The sequence below is a fragment of the Vulpes vulpes genome, chromosome 8, assembly GCF_048418805.1.
Source record: "Vulpes vulpes isolate BD-2025 chromosome 8, VulVul3, whole genome shotgun sequence".
In the NCBI taxonomy this organism is placed as follows: domain Eukaryota; kingdom Metazoa; phylum Chordata; class Mammalia; order Carnivora; family Canidae; genus Vulpes; species Vulpes vulpes.
In genome coordinates, this window is record NC_132787.1 from 96,474,863 (window position 1) to 96,486,741 (window position 11,879).

Below are 11,879 nucleotides of genomic sequence, written 5' to 3' on the forward strand. Positions count from 1 at the left end.
AGTTGCTTCCGAGGACACGAACCATGTTTGGTCCTATTTGGTATTCCTAGTCCTGAGCACAGGGCCTGACACAAGGCAGTTGCTCAGTGAAGAGCTGGTGATGAACGGATCATGGAATGAAAGAACAAACAGCCATAAAACCTACTGAAGCTAGTGCCAATGTTCTGGAAACATATGCCCTTCCAGTTACTTCTCAGATCTTTAACTGTGAATGTTTAGTTAAGAACTAAAGTATTTTAAGAACTTTCTGTTAGAGAGAGAGAGCAGTGCCGGGAGCAGCCTGGGTTCCTACTTCTGCTCCAAATGAGCTGCATGACCTTGGACAGCCCTCCAACCTCCACAGACTTCAGTTTTCCATCTTTAAAATGATGGGGTTGGGTCGAATGACCTCTGGTCTCCCTCCCACATCCAGTAGTATATGGAAATTAAAAACAATACTATTTGACAGAAAACAATAGTAATTCTAATGATATCAACTTTGATGTTGTAAAAATCTACCTTCACAATCTTCTTTTTTCTATTCTTTCACTTGAATTCCCATTTTTTGGTTTCCAAGAAGTAGTAGCAAAGGCCAAGAACTACTCTGGGCCACCTTGAAAAGCCTGATATGCATTTCTCCTGTTTGTGAGACCTACCTGAGCCAGAAGAGTTCCAGGGAGAACAATGCCTAGGACTCGCTCATGCCTGCTCACTGGACACCCTGAAGTAAGCCTGGAAACTCGGAGAAAGCACCTTTCAAGGAGATCATGAGCCCTGCTGGGTCCATCCTGGGCTCCATCCCAGAGTAGCAAGAAACAGTGAGCAACAGAAACTAGGCAGTATGGATATGGCTTTTGCAAAGCCTTGCCACTACCTATCTTGTGTTCCAGGGGAGGGAGGTGGCTTTTCTCATGGTCAAATGTCACTCTACCAGTGACTGATCCATGCTGCCAGGCACAGCGTGGGTTCCGATCCCTGGGATGGAGAAGTGCTCTCCCTGTGAGACTTTGACACGCACTATCTTATAGACATGAAACTTGGTGGTCTCCCTAAGAGAAATGAACTGGCTTTGGGCTCCAGGAGGAGCAAGAGGGCCCCAACTGGCCAAGGTCAAAGTCCTTGAACCTCTGAGGGAGAGAAAAATCACCCCACCCTGAGATGGTGCTCCAGTTTTCTGTAATCTCATTCTTAGCTAGAAGATTTCTTGAATTCAGCCCTAAAGAACTAAAAAGTCATTGGCATCAGCAAAGGGTACTCTCGGGGTACCACTTAACGTCCTCCAGCCAAGCCAGCAAAATGCCCTAAATTCTTTGAAAGAGTTGGGGGGGGGGGGTGCTGGTTTCCATGTAAGAACCATACTGATGAAGCCACTATTTATAAAATATGCCACACACATGTCTAGCTGGTAGGGAGAGAGCCCTTCCCAAGCCAGTGACAGCATGCTGGCAGCAACAAGAAGTGTGAGGTCACTGACTATGGCTGCCCTGCCACTTCTTGAAGTCACTTCAGGGCAGATTGACCTAAGCAGGAGGAAAAAAAAAAAAAAAAAAAAAAGGAACTAAGCAGGAGAAACAGCTACAGATTCAGATCAAGCAGGAAACGGGAGACAGCACCTGAATGGCTGCCCAGGAGCCTCCATGAACAGCCCAGAGGCCACAAGGCGGGTCAGTTTGCCAGGTGGGTTTCCAGAGCCACCCCCAACTTCTACTGGTCCCTGCTGTGGATTAACGTCTACTTCTGTGGGCACAATCAGCTACATATCTTGTGGATCCAGCATAAAAAAAGCATGGGCTCCCTCTTCAAAAATTGGCAATTTCAAGATTGCAGTGGCGATGCGTGCCCATGAAGCTGGCTCTGGCTCTGGGGATCTTCGGAGTCTGTGCAAATTCTTCCCACTGAAGTTCATCTTCACAGTTTGAGGACAAGTTAATCAACACCACTTCTATCTGCTTTAAGAAAACGAACTTGAGCAACTAAAATGCTTCCATTCTGCAGATATTTACCAAGCCCTGAGCTCGGGCCCAGCAGTGATCAAAGGCTGAGCCTTCGTGGCGCTTCTATTCAGGCAGGGGAAGAAGCACATGGCTTCAGTTCTTCCTAAACCCGTCAGAGATGGCTTGCCAGCCAGCAAACTGCCCAGTGGTTCCTTCATCAAACAGCTGTCTCTGAAAGTCTTACAGGTCAATACAAAATTGTTCCTTAGAGTTTTTTCACCTATGCTGATTGTTAATTCCGTGAGCTCTTGGTCTCACATGGAAGGTCTTCATTTGGTCCATCACTCAATGAAAGTTTATTCGGTGCTTGAGCCAGGCCCGGGTCTAGATGCCTGGGGTACAAATAATTATAAGACATGTTCTTGGACTCCAAGAGATCACATTTTAGATGGGAACCGTATCATTAAAGACTCCACCAAAGAGGGATGAGGATGGTAAGAAAGGCAGCAACAATGTGTCTTGAACAGAAGAGGGAGACTGAAGATGTCAAGGAACGCAGATGACATTTGAGCTCTGCTTTGAAGGCTTGTGCCTTCAGGGGGACCTCTCCAAGGAGCAGCCCCAGCTCACTCCAGATCCCCTTCCTTCCTCCTCTTCCTCCCTAGCGCCGGGGACCACTTTCAGCAGATCTCACTTCTTGAAAGCTCTACCCATCTGGTACTTAAAACCCCCCACGAAAAATCAGAGAGGGTGACAAAACATGAGAGACTCCTACTTCTGGAAAAACAAACAAGGGGTAGTAGAAGGGGAGGTGGGCAGGGGGATGGGGTGACTGGGTGACGGGCACTGAGGTGGGCATTGACGGGATGAACGCTGGGTATTATACTATATGTTGGCAAATCAAACTCCAATAAAAAATATACGTATAAAATATAAATAAATAAAATTTAAAAATAGAATAAAATCGCCCACAACATTCTAGACTAGATGCATCCATCTGTGGCATGAACATGTGCAATGACAGGGAGCTCATGATCTTTTGACTCATGACCCTTTAGGCTGCTCTGACCCCTATAGCATTCCTTCTTCTTTTGAGCCATAATCTGCCCATTGAACTTCTGTTGGTTCTGCCCTCGAGGCACCACACAGACCTGACCAATAACTATTCACTCACCAGAGGCACACTGCATCCCAGCCAGCATGCTGACATAGTCTCAGTCCCCAGGAACTCACAGGCTGTCGGTGGTTTTGGGAATAGGATAGATAAGTGTTGAGATAAACCTAAGTAAGGCAAGGTGCTGGAGAACACATAGAAGGGCTATCTCATCCAGTCTTGAAAGGTCAAGAGGAAGCTTCCCATAGGAAGTGATATTTTCTCCAAGGCCTGCAGTACAACACCCAGGTAGGCCCCAAAGGCCCAGGGAAGCAGCCACTACTCACAAGGAATGGAAAGACTATTGCCTTTCAAATACTTCGTTTATTCTCAAAAAACAAACACTGGAGGATTCCAATGGTGGCAGCCCTGCCTCCTTGTCTGTTTAGTGAAATACCCAGATGTTGAAAGGAGCGTTACCACAGAGAGTTCCCCAGGGATGGGGAGTGTAGCTGGGTGCTCTCTCGTCCCTGCCAACACCTGCTCACACTGACCTGACACACAGTAGGTGTACAACCCACATGTGTGGAATGGACCTGGCAGCCTTTGGGTGATTTCCCAAGCATGGTCCTGATGCTTTCCAGCCAGCTTCGCTGTGAATGGTGGGTGAAGCCAGGGTAAGGTGAGAGACAAGGGGGAGATGGAGGGGGCATAAGAACTTCATTTTAGGAAGCAACTGAAAGACGGGTATGCCTTCACACCTTCCTCCTCCCATCATATTTGGGCTCCTGAGCAGCACAGGCTTAGGAGGATAAGCTGGATAGAGGTGGGCTTTATCTCTTAAAGTCACATCACTGTGTGCATGAAAAGGCAGGAGGTCTCCCCAAAAGAGGAAGCCCTGGGCATTCCTTGAGGAAGAGCTCTCAGACCCACTTGTCTCTGAGCCCTGAGCCCATCCTCCTGTGTTCACCCCAAACCTGCCACCTCATCCAACCTAGCACCCTCCACCAGACACTAACAGGGGCAGGTTGCAGGGCTGCCAAGGATGGGGAACCAGACTAATTTCCAGGCCCAGGGGCCCAGCTGGGAGCTGGATCAAATCCCACGCATAGATCTGTCTCAAAGACAGATCTTAACCAGTCTGTCTTTGAGAGGGAACCCAGAAAGTTTTCCCTCGGGGCCTGAACCCCATTCCTGGTGGCCCTGCCCAGTTGATCCTCTAGCTCTCCAGTTCCTGGACCACCAGGACCTGAAAACCTGGCCCACTCCCTCCAAGAGGCAAATTCAGATCTCTTGGGCAGACCCGGTGGCTCAGCGGTTTAGTGCTGCCTTCAGCCCAGGGCGTGATCCTGGAGTCCCGGGATCAAGTCCCATGTTGGGCTCCCTGCATGGAGCCTGCTTCTCCCTCTGCCTGTATCTCTGTCTCTGTCTCTGTCTCTCTCTCTCTCTCTCTCTCTGTGTGTGTGTCTCTCATGAATAAATAAATAAAATCTTTTAAAAAAAAAATTCAGATCTCTTGGAACTCAAATGACATTTTAACTCGTGGCCTAGTCACTAAGGAGGGGCCTGACAAATCTTTGTGTGATTTGAAGAGGATGCATCGCCAACCTCCTCAGGGATCCATCCCAGATGCCTGTTTCCAGCCCAAATTCTGAAATCAGACTTTTTATTTTCAGATAAGGTAAGCCAGGTCACTATACCTGACCTCGCCTTCCACAACTGACCACCACAGCACAGTCTCCCCAAGCCTGGAGGCCACCAGGCCACAGACCTCCGAGTGTGGCCCGGACTCTTCAGAACTTGGTATTTGGCACAACCGAGTCAATACAGAAATCTATTTCCAAGTCCCTTGGAGAAAACCTGCCAAAGCAAGCCGGCCAAGTCTCCATTCAGCAGCCAACCCTCCTCAGGATCCTGCCCCAGGTCCCATCAAAGTCAAGCATCATCAGAAACTCAAGTTTGGGGTCAGCTTTCTGAAAAATCTGAAATGTGGAGAGTTTACCTCTCAATGAGAATTTCCATACCACACCCCTGCCCTGTGCTTCCACCTAGACAATGCAATTTTTGTTCTTATTTAACAAGGAAGTAAAAACAAAATAAAACAAAAACAAAAACAAAAACTGGAGCCAACCCCAAACAAAGGCCTCTCCCCCAGTCAAATCCTGCAGTCTAATTAAGCTCGGCTCCCACCTCTTGCCAGGAGAACCAGTTTGCCCAGACTTAAAGCGATTACCAGCTCACTTGCAGTGCATTTGGTACATTCCTGCAGAAACAGAGCTCTGGGCTCTTGCTCTCAGAGGCACTGTGGTCAGATGATCGAGGCTCATTTCTTTGTTTTCCCTTCCCATGGTGGGGTCTGTTGGTTTTGCTGAGCTCATAAAAGGCAAGGACTCACTTTCTCAGGTTACAAACACAGCAGCCCTGTCCTGGTCTTGTACTCACGGTGCTAATGGCTGGACCTTTCCAGCATACATTTCTGGATCACATAGGAGTTGTCAGCATTTTTCCCGGCATTTGCTTCACCTGTAGAAGTTACCAATTCTCTTTCCATCTGTGGCCATCCATGTCGACAAGGCGAGGCTGGGCAGGCTCTCCCTGGCTCTGTGCCCTGGACCCCCCTGCTCCCCACTCTGTGTCAATGGGTCAACAGACTGATATAGTGCCAATCCAGCCCCTGCTGAGGACTCGTGAACACCGTGCTCCTAGGAAGAAAGCCTGCTGCTTCCCAGACCTCCCTCAGCACTCAGGGATCTCAGTTCCTGGTACCACGTCCCCTGGGCCCCACGTGGTGGGTACTTCCTTCGTGAGCGCCAATCCATCCTGTGCAATCCTGAGAATCCCCAGTTTATCAACGACCCTCTGAGCTCAAGCTATTATTTAGTAACCTCTCCAAGCACCTACTATGTACCAGATCCTACACCAGGTGCTGGGGTTGCAAAAATGGGTACAATGTGATACCTCGAGGAGCTTACAGTTGAAAGAGTCCCTGACAAACAAAAGAGTTATTATTATACATACATGTATGCAGCAACATTTATTCCAATTCTGCTTGGCGCTTACAGTGCTAAGATGAACCCACAAGAGGGAACGTAACCAAGATTTATTGAGGACTTAGGATGAGCTGGGCTCTGTGCCGAGTACTTGGGTTGATCTTATTTAATCTTCAAAATTATTTCCATCCTACAAATAGAAAACCTGAGGTGGGAGAGAATAAAAGTAATTGGCCCAAAAATGCACAGATGGTATAGACAGAGCTGGAGTTTCTGCCTGCAATCCTTGATTTTCCCACTAAACACACTCCTTGTCCTGCTGCTGGGGCGTGGGGGGGGGGGGGGGAGATGAGCAATAGAGCGGGGCAGGTGCTCTGACACACCTTGCACCACTTCCCCCCACCCCGTCCCCTCTTTGTTGAGGTTCTCGGCCAGCTCCATGAGCCCCAAGCTCCTCCAACACCCAGCTGAGGACGAGAAGGTGACACATGCCCAGGAGGGTCCATGGCCCTTGCTGAGGCTACTTCTGAGGCCTCCTCTGCATCCCGCTTATGACGGTGCTGAGCCTTCTGACTTTTCCTGGCTAACTGGGAGGGTGCTTGCTAGTTGGCCACCGCGTCCTGGGAGGAGGCTGGACCACACCAGCCTGCTAGAAAACTCAGGGCTTTCTAAGTCTGATTAGCAGCCCTTTTCCCTTTGAGTTGTTTCTGCCTTCCTTGCAGTTCATCTTGATTTGTTCTTTCCAACTTGGCAGGCCACCAACTATACAGTCTGTGCTTCCTACCATTACCCAAGAAGTAAAAACTTTGAACAATTCTCCCTTGGCACAGCGAAACGCACCTTCCGAGAAACCAGGCTGGCTAATTTATGTTGGTGTTATCTTGTGCTTGGAGTCTGGATCTCCATGTGGCCTACAGTTCTAGACTTCCTCAGAGGAAGTTTGTAGCCACAAGATGGCTCAGCCTAGAGACGGGGGATGGATGGTTAGATGGACCCTACCGTGGACAGAGTCAGCTAGGTTATGTGACCAGATATTACCCTTTCCCTTATTTGGCCATTGCTGAAGAATGTGTATTTTACAACTGACTTTTTGTTAGCACTCATATAAATAATACTTTTTATTCTGTCAGAGTCTCATTTATAATCTTTCTACCATTAAATAGCAAATGCATTCCTGCATTCCTTTTAGGTGCCTCCAGAAGGTTCCAATTGTTTATCCAAAGGTCAAACAAGTTCTGGAATGAAATGAAATCAATCATTAACAAAGTGATGAGAAACTTGCTTCTGGTAACATTTGTTTCTTCCCTTTTCAGCATTCAAGAGAGAAGGAAAATAGCTCTAAATGACGACCAGGGGACAGAAGTCAGAGAGTTCTAGAAGCCCAAGGCCTGGTTTCTATAACCTTTAGAATGGTACTTTCAGGTCACGATTTCTAAATTGAAAAACCTGGGCCAGTCGTGCCAAGCTCCCAACCCAGAGACCAAAATGACCCAGCTTCCTCCAACGCTCCAAGGTCAGCCTACAGTGACTGTGGTTGAGCACATCCAGCCACCCAGGGGGTCCTGGAGAGGGTGGCCCACAGCCTTGGAAATGTGCTCCAGCTACTGCCAGCTCATCCCAGGATCCCTGGGAGTACTTCCTCAGGAGCTCGTTGGGCCAAGCACCCTGTGGGATCCAGAGAAGGCCTTCTCTCCATTGGTATTGTCAGCACCCAAAGCCCTGCCTTATGGGAGCACTTTCTTAACCTCCCTGGACTCAGCCCCTGTGAAAAAATAGTAGGTCACTCATCACTGCTGCGTCACATGAATTCATGTCAAAACAGCAATTTCCCTGCTTCCTTCTTTTCCTGGCACCTGAGGACCGCTGGAACCTCCATGCACCCCAGCCACTTTTTAACAATCCTTCCCCTAGATCCCCGCAGCAGCTGTTTCCAATCTCTCTCACTTCCTTGGCTCTCTTAAAAGTTGGTGCTCCCTAGAGAGCAAGGCCTGACTAGCACACACTGAGGTGGTTCAGTCAGTTGAGCATTCAACTCTTGATTTCGGCTCAAATCATGATCTCATGGCCATGGGATGGAGCTCCACTCTGGGCTCTGTGCTCAGAGGGAAGCCTGCTTGAGATTCTCTGCCCTGCCTCTAAAATCAATCAATCAATCAATCAATCAATCTTAAAAAAAAGAGTTGGTAATCCCTAAATTTCTGTCATTTCCTTCCTTCCTTTCTTCCTTCATTCTGCTGCTTATTGGGGTACCAATATATGCTAAGCATCATACTGGGCGTTAGGGACACAGCAGGGACACAGCAGACATGGGCTCTAGTCTCACTATGGAGATTCTGATCTAGTTTACAGAATCTTCCTCTACATACTCTTCCCATGGCATCTTATCCCTTCTCCAAGACTTCTGCTGCCACTTGTGCTCTGGTGGCTCTCTCTTTGCTCAGCTGACCCATAAACCCATTCAACTATGTGCCAGACAGTGCCACCTCGGCATCCTGACTTGTGGCTGGCCATGAGGAAACCACTCTCCATGTAGAGAAGGACAGTTGACCATCACGACCACAAATCTTATCCCACAATTATTTTATCCTGAGGAGACCTGTTCTGATTCCAGATGAAACCACCATGATGGGAGCCCCCAGACGTGCTGCCTCTCTTTCCCACCTGCCCAGACATGAATGACGTTCTTCACAGCAGAGCTAAAGCCAGGCTAGAACATTTGGCGAGACTTTGTTGAAGGTTCTAAAAGAATAGAAGGGAATTTGAGGCACTAGTGGTTGAGCCCCTAACTCTTGGTTTTAGCTCAGGCCATGATCTCAGGGTCATGAAATCAAGCCCCATGTCAGGCTCATCAATCAGTGTCAAGTCTTCTTGAGATACTCTTTCTCCCTTTCCCTCTGCCCCTCCCCCCACTCACGCACACTCTCTCTCCCTCTCAAATAAATAAGTAAATAAAATCCTTTTAAAACAATAAAAGAACAGGGACGCCTGGGTGGCTCAGTGGTTGAGCGTTTGCCTTTGGCTCAGGGCGTGATCCCAGGATCTGGGATGAAGTCCCACATCGGGCTCCTTGCATGGAGCCTGCTTCTCCCTCTGCCTGTGTCTCTGCCTCTCTCTTCCTTTCTCTCTCTCTCTCTCTCTCATGAATAAATAAGTAAAATCTTCAAAAAAAAAAAAAGATAAAAGAACAGAAGGAACTTTATAATCTACCAGTTGTAAGTTACAGTTGGCTGTTGGCTAAGGTTTCTCCTGAAGCCTACTGACCTGGATGGCCCATAGGATCTCTGTCTATCCTGGCCACCCGCTTAGAGCAGAAGCCTCCTCCCCTCCCCACATCCCATCATCACCCAGCAAGACCTTAAAATTACCTAAAGCAACTCCTCAGGGAGACAAAGGAGCTCCCTTTCCTCATTGCCTAAATTCCACTTTCTGAAACCTATCTTCCTTCCACAGAAGTTTGATCTGATGAATGTCTCTTCCCTTCAGGGGAGACTTTTCTCATCCATATCGATGGCAGCCTTTCCTCATGACCTGAACAGCACACACTAGTCTAACTGTACAGAAAGTACATGGATTGTGGTCTGAGAAGGAAGGTGAGAATGAGAAGGATAGTGTTCATCCAAAGGTACCCCATACTCTGTGCATATAAAACCATACTCAACACAGCCTTCTGGTGCCCTGCCTCCAAATCTGCCCATTCTCTGTTTATTTTTGCCTTAACTAATAGCATCAGCATCCTCAATGGCACCCAAGCCAGAACGCTGGTGGTCAGCTAGCGCCTCCCACTCCTATTCCCATACCTTACCTTACCTCCTGGATGCTTTTCCGATCTACCCTCTCCTCCTGTTGGTGCCTTGGTTCAGGCCTTTTCATCTCTACCTGAAACAGGAAAAAGTCTTCCTCATTGACCTACTTGCCTCTGGCTTTCCCTGCTCTAATCCATCCTCCACATGGCAGTCAGGGCGATTTTTCTCCAATCGTTATTCCACCATATATGTGAGGTTGTCGTCCTGGACCCAGACAGCCTGGATTCAAATATGTATGAGTTCTATGACCATGAACAAGTTGTCTAACCTCTTATGGCTCAGTTATCCCACCAGGAAGTGAGGAAAACAGTACCTACCTGAGCACTGTCATAGAGATTGTGGTACACTGCTTCTAAAAAGGCTCCCAAGGATCCCACCTTCTGGTGTGCATGCCCTGGGGTGATGTCTTCCCACTGAGTGTGCTTTAGATCCAGTTACTTGCTTCTAATAAATAGAATACAGCAAAAGTAATGGGATGTCACTTCCAAGATTAGATTATAGAAGATTTGGATGCCTGTCTTGCCCCTACTCTCCCTTCCTCTGGCTCTTCTCTCTCACTTGCTCTGATAGAGCGAACCTCCATGTTGTGATTGCCCTACGGAGAGGCCTACATGGCAAGGAGCTGAATGTGGCCTCAGTCAGTGAGAAACTGAATCCTGCCAGCAACCAAGTGAGCGTGCTGGAGAGCAGATGCTTCCCCAGGGGAGTCTTGAGATAAATCTAGTCCCAGTCAATACCTTGGTTACAGTTTTAGGAGGAACCCTGAGCCAGAGCACCCAGCTAAGTAAGCCGTGTCAGGATTCCTGACTCATAAAAACCGTGAGTAGTAAATGTTCTGAGCCACTAAGTTTTGAGATAATCCGTGATGCAACAACAGATAACTAATACAGAGATTACATGAACCGATACAAATTAAGGGCTTGGAATAGGACCTGATGCAGAGCTAAGAAATATTAGCTCTCATCATCATCATTATTATTGCTTGTTTAGACCTCTTGCTAGACAGAACGCTCTAGAAGGGGATGGAGGATGCCTGCCTATTTGTCTATCGAGTCCTAAGCTCCTGGCATAATGCGAAGCACAGAGAGAGACTTTTCATCAACAGGAAATATTTATTTTTTTTAAGATTTATTTATTTATGAGAGAGAGAGAGAGAGAGAGAGAGAGGCAGAGACACAGGCAGAGGGAGAAGCAGGCTCCATGCCGGAAGCCTGACGCAGGACTCGATCTGGGGACTCCAGGATCGTACCCAGGCCAAAGGCAGGTGCTAAACCGCTGAGGCACCCAGGGATCCCCTCAACAGGAAATATTTGTAAGTAAAAGAATAGGCAGGAAGGAATGAACTGGGTGCTCCAGATGCTTACCTCTCAGGCCAGGAAAGGGGATTCTGAGAGTTGGTGGCGGGGCAGCCTGAGTGCCCAGGTGCTCCCTCAGGCAAGAAAATGGACCAAGGAAAGTGGGGAGGAACTGTCCCCCTACAGGCTGGAATACAAGGTCCTTTTGTGGCTGGAGCCCAGGCTGCATGTTTCCCGGGAGCAGTTACCACAAAGCTCGCCCTTGTTTCAGCCCCACATCCCTGGAAGGCACAGGGAAAACAATGAAACGATCATCACCAAACTTCTCTCCTGGCCTGTGTGTGGACAGCGAGGGCAGGGGAGCGGCTCTGTGTGACTTGGCTGGGTCACATCATTTTTCTTCGCTGAAGAAATATACGCCAGAGGGCCTAAAAGTAAAAGGTAGTTCTCACCCAAAAGAGCTTTATCCCCCAGAGGCCAGGCCCCTTAGTAATACAAAGAAGCTGCATCTCCTACCTGGTACACATTGCTGGGTCCTGCTTTAAGACTCAGATCCAATGCTCCCTCCTCCATGAAGTCCTCCCTAACTTCCCAGGCTTCTGTTGGATCCTGGGCCTAATGCCATTTGAGCAGACTGTGTTCAAGGTACTAGCAAATGCATTCCCTGGAACTGCCCAGCCCACCAGGCCCAGGGCCTTACCCTATTTGCCTTTGCGCTCTCATCTCAGCAACACTGACAAAGTAGGTGCCAACGTTGAATGAATTATAGAGAGCAGTTGCATTTT

At 48.3% G+C, this 11,879-nt stretch overlaps 1 long non-coding RNA gene across 1 annotated transcript; it reads right to left on the reverse strand.

Moving 5' to 3' along the window:
* Positions 1-6,025: 6,025 nt before the first annotated feature.
* Positions 6,026-11,352, reverse strand: LOC140600030 (uncharacterized). Its single transcript, XR_012003225.1, has 3 exons — positions 11,164-11,352; positions 10,113-10,243; positions 6,026-9,868 (listed from the first exon to the last, which is right to left on the reverse strand). It is a non-coding gene; the product is annotated as an uncharacterized lncRNA (long non-coding RNA).
* Positions 11,353-11,879: the final 527 nt, after the last annotated feature.